At 47.1% G+C, this 6,548-nt stretch overlaps 1 non-coding gene across 1 annotated transcript; it reads right to left on the reverse strand.

Moving 5' to 3' along the window:
* Positions 1 to 1,536: 1,536 nt before the first annotated feature.
* TRNAM-CAU (transfer RNA methionine (anticodon CAU)) lies at positions 1,537 to 1,608 on the reverse strand. Its single transcript has one exon. It is a non-coding gene; the product is annotated as a tRNA-Met (tRNA).
* Positions 1,609 to 6,548: the final 4,940 nt, after the last annotated feature.

The raw sequence follows: 6,548 nt of genomic DNA on the forward strand, positions 1-6,548 counted from the left end.
CTGGGCCTGTGAGCCATGGCCGCTGAGCCTGCCTGTCCGGAGCCTGTGCTCCGCAACGGGAGAGGCCACAACAGTGAGAGGCCCACGTACAGCAAAAAAAAAAAAAAAATTAAATTTATATAGACTTTTCTTACAAGCTTCATGAAAACTTTTAGGCACAATGTTCTTTGAGTGAAAGGTAATTATTTTCAAGCCGTACGTTTTAAAGACAAGGAGAGCAGGTACCAGAACGGAAGTCTGATTTTTAAATTGAAATCAAATTGCACATACACATACATGCACGTGTGCACACATGTATATGTGTACGTGCGTGCATATACACACGTGCACATACAGTGCATACACATACACGGACATGTGCGCGCACGCATACATTCTGGTATGTGTGTATGCGCATACACGTGCATGTGTGCACATATACGCTGACGTGTGTGCTGTATGTGTGCACATATATACACAGGCATATGTCCGTGCACACGCACATATACATGTGTACACAGACATGCACATGTAAGCATATAAGCACATATACATATATACACATACACACATAAGCATATACTTGGGCACACGACCTATGAAGTATTGGTATCTATGAGAAGAGCAGGTGCACTTGTGGGCAGTGTCACTCTCAAGAGCCTTTCCTATGACAGTAGCCACCCAGGGGCCCAATGGGCAGTACCTGAATGGACCCTTTTCTGCATTTGCATGAAGAGTAAACAGTCCCCACTGAAGCTCATCAGTGGAGACGATTAAGTAATTGTCTGTCCTGACATGGGATTCTAGAGTTTAAATGTGCATGATGGGACATCTCAGAATTAGCGTATGAGCCCCTTTGGTCTCCTTTTTAAATTTTGTTTTTTATTTTAATTTTTTTTGTCTGTGCTGTGCGGCTTGTGGGATCCTAGTTCCCTGACCAAGGAATCAAACCAGGGCTCTCACCAGTGAAAGCTTGGAGTCCCAACCACTGGACCGCCAGGGAATTCCCCTAGTCTCCTTTTTTTAAAGCCAAACTGGGGGGGCAGGACGGGAGGAAGGACATTAAAAAGAACAAGGAGATCAGGAAATCCCTAACGTGGCTCCCTCTGGGGTGGGAGGGAGGGGAACATTGGTGATCAGGTGGACTGCCAGGGTCTCAGAGTTACCACCTATCCTGTGCCAGACTATGTCCCTGTGTCCCACTGCTCGGGACGCAAGAGAGGGAGACAAAATGGTCCCAGGCAAAGCAGGTTCTACTGAGATTTGAACTTGAATCTCTGGATTCAAAGTCCAGAAACCTAACCACTACGCCTTAGAACCATATGCCACTGTATCCCTTTGCTGGCCACCCTTGGTCTAAGTGCCCCTGGGAAGGGACATAAAGGGTCCACAGGTCCCACTGAGATTTCAACTCAGATCCCTGGACTCAGAGTCCAGAGTGCTAACCGTTACATCATAGAACTAGCTGCCACCCCCAGACACCAGGGTCCACAGGCGGACCTTGCCCCACAGCTGGGGACCCAAAAGCCAGATATGGCAGGCAAAAGTGTAAGCTCATAGCAGAGGATGGTTTCGATCCATCGACCTCTGGGTTATGGGCCCAGCACGCTCCCGCTGCGCCACTCTGCTATACTGTCCTTCCCTCTGAGCCTGCCTGTAACAAGCCCTACAGCCTCCCTGGGGTACAGCCCAGAAGACAAAAGAAAAGCGGGGGGAGGGAGTCTCCTGCAAGTGCCCTTTTAAGAATAATGTGGATTTTTGCTCTCCCTCCCTCAACTTCTTACCCAGAGAAATCTCTGAATTCACGTCCTTTTCTGCTGTTTAAAAAAAGTCAAGAAACACAAGCTTCAGCCCAGAGTGTCTTTGGACAATGGTGGCAGGTTCTGTATTGCAGCGATGCTGGCTGGATTTCGGAAAAGAACAAAAGCAACGTTTCTCCCCATCATTTGAAAAAGACTCCTAATTTGTCCCAATTATCAATAAACTATCCTTTTAATTCAGCTTCTTCTCTTGACCTACTTCTTCCCCATGGCCAAGAAAGCCGTTTTTTCCATACAAAACTGCTTATTAAAGTGTTATGAAATCTTGCTGTTCAGCTTTATAATTTGAAGAAAAAAATAAAAATAACTTTGCATTTCAAAGAAGTAGAAACTATTCCCCCAAGAACATTCCGGAAATAAATCCTTTGGGGGGAAAAATCGCTGACTTTGTGCTGAACCTTTTCATGTAAAAAGTGTCCATGGAACCTGCCGTTGCAGATAGTAGGGTGTCTCCTCTCTCAAGCCAACAGAATCATCAGGAAAAAGAAACAAAGAGACTGAAACTGCTGGAGTTCTATGGCCAGACTATGAACACCAGGACATTCAAAGGACATGGAACTATTTCTCCTTTTTTTAAACTTTTTATTTTATATTGGAGTATAGCTGATTAACAATGTTGTGATAGCTTCAGGTGTACAGCAAAGTGATTCAGTTATACATATACACGTATCTATAATTTTTTTCAAATTCTTTTCCTATTTAGGTTGTTACATAATATTGAGCAGAGTTCCCTGTGCTATACAGTAGGTCCTTGTTGGTTATCTGTTTTAAACATAGCAGTGTGTACATGTCAGTCCCCAGTTCCCTAACTATCCCTCCCCACCACCCTTCCCCCACTGGTAACCATCAGTTCATTCTCTAAGTCTGTTTCTGTTTTATAAATAAGTTCATTTGTATCATTTTTCTTAGCTTCTGCGATATTTGTCTTTATCTGTCTGACTTACTTCACTCAGTATGACCATCTCTAGGGTCCATCCATGTTGCTGCAAATGAGATTATTTCATTCTTTTTAATGGCTGAGCAATATTCCATTGTATATACCTACCACATCTTCTTTACCCACTCATCTGTTGATGGACATTTAGGTTGCTTCCATTTCTTGGCTATTGTAAACACTGCTGCAATGAACATTGGGGTGCATGGAACTATTTCTACAAGCAGGGTTAAATGAAGCCACAGGCACGGTATGCACTCCAACACTGGCCACAGTGCTGAGCCGTCAGAATCCCAAAGCCTGGAAGCTGGAGTTCCTGGACCCAGTGAGAACAGGAGCTGTGGCCTTCTTCCCTAGCAGGCTGTGGACCTTCAGCTAGGCAGGGAAGAACTGAGGAATACCCAGGCCTTCTCCCCCCTCCCCCAACCTCTAATCTCCTTACCAGTGCCTCTCATTGGCTGCAGCCACTCAGCTCTCTTGCCCTCCAGCTTCCTGTTGGTCTTAGGGAAGAGGAAGGTAGTGGTGGATCTAGAGGGGAAGCAGAAGACAGCCAGAACTGCAGAACACAACTAGAATCCAGACGTACAACCACGTTGCCAAGGGCTTTGAAGCGAGAGTGAAGATGAGGGAGGAACTTTAGCAAAGGCCTGGGCAAAGCTACCAGGCAGGGACTTCTGCAACTTTAGTGACACATCCAGCACAAGGGGCACAAGGGGCAGCCCCTGGCTCAGAATATCAAAACAGACCGGCAGTTGCCTTGGGGGATAAGACTCCCTGGAATGCGCCCACAAGGCTGTATGTACCGTGAGCCTGAATCTCCACCACCCGGGTCTAGGATATTGTCTGAGTCTGATAAATCTAGCCATATAGGTACACTGTGAGGCAAAATGGTGGCCACTGGGAGAAGACGGGGAAGCTCTCTGGGCAGCACATCTCATCAATGCCTCAGGCAGGGCCTGAACAAAACCACATTGGAGGGTTGGGGTCAAAGAGCTTTGCCAGTGAGGTGTGGGGATGGACTTTTCTGAACGGGTGCAGAATTTGAGAGATTCATATTCCACACAAAAGCTCTTCCAAAGGTCTCTACTGTGGGAAAGGCTGAACCAGGTGGCCTAGGTAATCTGCAGATAACTGTCAGACTCTTTCTTCAGCCGTCCCAGTGATGCTTGCTTAACCGTCGGACCGAATTGGCCGTGGGGACAGGGAAGGAGACTCTTCCACTAAGCCTGCCCTGCCTGACTCCCACGTACAAGTTTTAGTGGCCAACCCTAAATCCCAATATTGGCTGCGGGGCAGAGCGGGCAGCCAGCCACCCGAGGGTGAGGTCACGTCGGAACAGACCCTAATTCCGGACCTGGACTTATTTGCTTTCCATTCGGGAACCCCACTGTCATCGCGCCCTTCACAACACCGCTCCCAGCAAACCACGGGGCTTTACAATGACAGGTCTCTGCTCGTGGGAAAGGATTTCTCTTTTCAGTACCTCATCACCAGAGGCAGTGCCCTAGAAAGGCACATCAGCGCCTATTTGTTTCCTCAGCACAGCTGAGGAGGGAGAGCGCAGGACCAAAGCGAAGGAGCGCTCCGTTCCCGCTGACAATTGTGCCCAATTGCTCGGGAGGAGGCCGCCGCGCTTTCCGCCTGAAGTCCCGTCGAACTCGGGGCCCCAGGCCCACTGCCAAGCGTGGCACCCGCTCCACTCGTCGCCGAAGGAGGCGGCCACACCGCCGCAGACTCAGCCCGGACCTCGCCAGGTCTCGGGGGAACTGGGTTCCTCCCTCTGCACTGCGTCGGCGGTCACGTGGGAGCGGTCACGTGGGAGGGCAGTCACGTGCCCTGCGTAAATCCGCGTCGGGCGGCGGCGCTGCTGCCTACCCCTAGCGGTTGCGTACGTTTCGCATGTAGTGGCGTGGGTCGGGGACCCTGGTGGCCGCGCTGGAGACAGGGCGAACCCCGGGCCTGCCCCCTCCGTGGGGCCGCGCTGATTGATGCCCCTGCCGTGCAGACGCTGCGCGCTCCCGGTCGGGCCCCAGGTGCCCTGCTCCACGCAGGGCACAGGATGGGTGGGGTCTCCAGCTTGTGCAGTTTGGAGCTCCCTTTTTAAGAAGAATACGGAATTAGATACGAAGGTGAATGTTGATAAGAATAAGTAACCACAACAAACTGCAAATTATACACAGCTGATTAATATCACAAACTTTAAACACTTAAAACATTTCACTAGGACTATCTTGGTGGCGCGGTGGTTAAGAATCTACCCGCCAAGGCAGGGGACACGTGCTCGAGCCTTGCTTGGGGAAGATCCCACATGCCGCAGAGCAACTAAGCCTGTGCACCACAACTACTGAGCCTGAGCTCTAGAGCCTGTGAGTCACAACTACTGAGCCTGCAGGCCACAACTACTGAAGCCTGAATGCCTAGAGACCGTGCTCTACAACAAGAGAAGCCACTGCAATGAGAAGCCCGTGCACGGCAACAAAGAGTAGGCTCTGCCCACCGCAACTAGAGAAAGCCCACGCGCAGTGATGAAGACCCAACACAGCCAAAATAAAATTAATTAATTAATTTAAATTTTTTTAAAATAAAACATTTCACTAGTTAACTGCCTAACACACCTCATATATTTTTTTCTAATTTTTTTTTCTTTTATTTGCAGCATGTGGGATCTAGTTCCTTGACCAGGGTTGGAACCTGGGCCCCCTGCATTGGAAGCGTGGAGTCTTAACCAATGGACCACCAGGGAAGTCTCAATTTTTTCTAAATTTTTGAATGCAGACCTTAATTACTCCTTCATGTGGGAACGATTTGGTAATACTGTTTACATATGGTAAATAGATAATTCAGTCTTTTCTTTAGCAGGGTTAATCAAATTTTGCTTTTTATTTTTAATAGTTTAGAAAAGATTGTCCAGAGTTGCATTCTTTTGATGATGTTACATACTCTTTTAGGGTTGCCATCAGACTTGGCCAAACCTATCCTGTATGTCTGGAGGCAGGGACCCACCTCTAATCCGTGGTGGCCTCACAGTGACTTGTTAGGAGCTTTGTGTCATGTATTTCATGTCAGACCAGGAAGAAATGGAAAACACTTTCCATGTTTGCTTTCCTCATCTTCACCAATTGGATCCCATACGTTCTGTGTGTTTCCGACCTCCTTACAGAAGGAGCCCACTCTGTTTTTATGTGATTTGTGTGTGGCCCAAGTAAACATGTTCTTGTGCTTTGTGCAGTCTTCATGATTTTTGACAGTTCTAAAGACATCCACTGATGTGAATGTCTGATGTAAGTGATGTCTGTCTTGTTGAAAACTACACAAGCAAAACAAATACAGGCAATGTTTAGTCTTGGAATAGGCTAGTCAACATCCTGTAGCAGTTTTCCTGTTAAAAAGGAACTTTCAAATGTTTTAAGAAACATCTTTTTTGTCCGTTGTACCTTGATTCTTTGTAAATGGAATCATAATTTTGAACGAATGAATTTTTCATTAAACAGGGTTGGGGGAATTAGTGTTCATTCTAACAGGTTTAGTGAAGTAATCAATGAAGTAAAAAATCAGTGGGTGGGGCCACCTGCTGTGTCCTGCTGAGTGGACTGGTTGTGGCTTCCCTTTCTGTTACCATCATCTTCTGCTTTTTATTCCTTCTGGTTTTTTTTTTGTTTGTTTTTTGCTTCCTGTTTAGGAGTGTTCTGACTCTCATAATACCTTTCATCTCTGTGTTGTCATTTTCATTACCCATATTTTCTTAGCTATCATGATCCTTTCCCTTCATGATTTTGACCATTACCGTTTTTAGTTTCCATTGTGTTACATTTGTT

The sequence above is a fragment of the Neophocaena asiaeorientalis genome, unplaced genomic scaffold (genome assembly GCF_003031525.2).
Source record: "Neophocaena asiaeorientalis asiaeorientalis breed wild unplaced genomic scaffold, Neophocaena_asiaeorientalis_V1.1 scaffold30, whole genome shotgun sequence".
In the NCBI taxonomy this organism is placed as follows: Eukaryota; Metazoa; Chordata; class Mammalia; order Artiodactyla; family Phocoenidae; genus Neophocaena; species Neophocaena asiaeorientalis.